Source organism: Papaver somniferum, chromosome 1 (assembly GCF_003573695.1).
Source record: "Papaver somniferum cultivar HN1 chromosome 1, ASM357369v1, whole genome shotgun sequence".
Taxonomy (NCBI): Eukaryota; Viridiplantae; Streptophyta; class Magnoliopsida; order Ranunculales; family Papaveraceae; genus Papaver; species Papaver somniferum.
In genome coordinates, this window is record NC_039358.1 from 157,016,142 (window position 1) to 157,018,537 (window position 2,396).

General features: G+C 34.2%; 1 long non-coding RNA gene across 1 annotated transcript; it reads left to right on the forward strand.

The window, feature by feature from the left end:
• The first annotated feature begins 207 nt into the window (after positions 1 to 207).
• Positions 208 to 1,937, forward strand: LOC113340669. Its single transcript, XR_003355597.1, has 2 exons — positions 208 to 335; positions 1,786 to 1,937. It is a non-coding gene; the product is annotated as an uncharacterized LOC113340669 (long non-coding RNA).
• The last annotated feature ends 459 nt before the right edge of the window (positions 1,938 to 2,396 follow it).

Genomic DNA, 2,396 nt, shown 5'->3' on the forward strand with positions numbered 1-2,396 from the left:
ATTGTTTCTGGTCGGGTTATACCCGGATTAGTTAACCTTGTGGGTTAGGTTGTTGTTCCTTATCCTTAGCCTAGGTGGGTCGATTGAACTAGAAAGGCTACAAGTTAGGGTGGAAATAGAATAATAAAATTAAGGGAAAATAAAAAGATAAATAAAATAGTTTAGAAAAGAAATTTTATAGGTTGGAAACCAAAAGGCTAGGAGACAGAAAAAGAGATGGAGATATAGGTTTTGTTAGGGAGGAAAGCTATGGAGAGGAAGAAGATGAATTGGAGTTAGGGTTATTGAGGAGAAATTTAAATTAGGAAAACCACTGGAGAATCAATGGAATTGAGGTAGAATGCGAAACCCTTTCTCTTTAGGTGTTTTTCTTTGGTGTTTATTTTATGTAATTTTGTATTGTTATGATTCAATAATGAATAAATATGTACTTCTTGTTGATGATCAGGCTTTTTAAATTGTTAGCCAACATGATTAGGTACCCATGGTTGGATTATGAGAACAATACATCACAAATTCACCGTTGAATGTGTGTTTGAATTTGGATGATAGTTTCTGAAATTCTGGACAGTTCCGCTTTGCTGTGTTTTTGATATTCTTAGGAAGTCTTAATGATGCTAAAACGATTTGAGTCCTTAAAAAAAGTTGTAAATTTGTGATTTATCTATCAGTTTGCTTTGTATTGAGTCAATTTGACATTTATATGAATTTATCATGAATTGTTTGGTAATGACATGTAATCTGCCCAGTTTTTAGGATGTCTTTGTAAATTCGATAACTTTTGTTTGAACCGTTGGTTCTCTGTGAAATTTGGATATGTGGTTGCTTATGGAGCTGTGTATGTTCTGTAAAAGTTTCAGGAAGATCATATGAATAAATCACCCAAATATGTATGATGCAGAATGGATGCAGTTAGCTTGTTTGTAGAAATGCTTGAAAGAAAATTATGTTCTTATGCCATGGTTGCTTGTGTTGTGTGTAAAAACGATTTATAAAAAGGAATTGAGTTCATTTTTTTACCGTTATATGGAACATGTTTCATGCTAACGGAGGGTAATGATCCCCGAGAGTTAAATGGGTAATGATTCCCATGGGAACTTGTGTTTTCCGACCATCGATGGCGGATGTCCGTGCCGATAAACGATAGGTGGTGTACGAACCAAGGTTTTTGTACTGTGAATGAAACGGGTAATGATCCCCGAGATAAAATGGGTATGATCCCCATAGGAACCTTTGTTCCTGACCATCGATGGAGGTTTTCCGTGCCAATAAACGATAGGTGGGTGTACGAACCAAGGTTTTCGTACCGTGAACTCATGGTTTGAGGTGACTTATAAATATGTGAATAATGTGTTCGGAAACTAAATTAAATGAGTTGTTGGAAACATAATCGGTGTTATGAACTCATTTGTGAAATTCAAATGGATGAATTGTTGTTGTGAATTGATGAGTTGAATCCTAAATGGATGATTAGTTAATGGTATTATGAACTCATGTTTGGTTGGTGACAATGTTAATATGTGAATGATGTGTTGAAACTTAAATGGATTATTTGTTGATAATAATATTAATGTTATGAACTCATAGACTGAATTCTAGATTGGATAATTTATCGAAAATATTGTTGGTATTGTGATTCTTGAATATATCATGGATTCGTTGAAGTTGTACCATGTTCTTGCCATATGTTTTTCTTTGCTAAAAATGATTACGTTTGCGCATCTTTAGAGAATTGGTAATGCATTCTACTGAGCTATCATCTCACCCCAATTGATATCCTTGCAGATTTATCAGAGTAGCGCAGCGAAATCTAGGAATGAATAGCTTAGTGATTGAATTATTTTATTGTATTGCTTGAAATGTAGTTTGAAATAATATGTTTGGTTGAAAATGTTGTTAAAGATAATTAGTGGATTTATATGCTTAAATTTATTTTATATAAAGTTTCAACTATGTATTGTAAAAGTAAATTAGCAACAAAAATAAATATGCATAAGTCTCTTTCCGACCCGTTAAGCTTCGAGTTCGGATCTCCATACGGGTTTTACCCTGGTCCGGAACTCGGGGTGTTACAAGAACACTGGTGCTTGAATATTTATCTAACGAAAGAGTGAAAGCATAGACTAAGGGGGAGTAACATGTCATATGAATTGGTATAACAAAGACGTGCGGATTGAATATCTACCTGATCTTCCTTAAGGGGAGTAATAGATTTGCATATTATAATGTCAACAACGACATTTTCAAGGATTGAATGTAAGCAGTTTTACTGTGTTGTTGAATCGGGAATCAAGCGGATGTGTAATGAATTCTTGTAATTTGTTTATCCATATGATGTAAGAGTTTTGTCACTAAAATTGACAAAGGGGGAGATTGTTAGAGCATGGCTCGGTTGA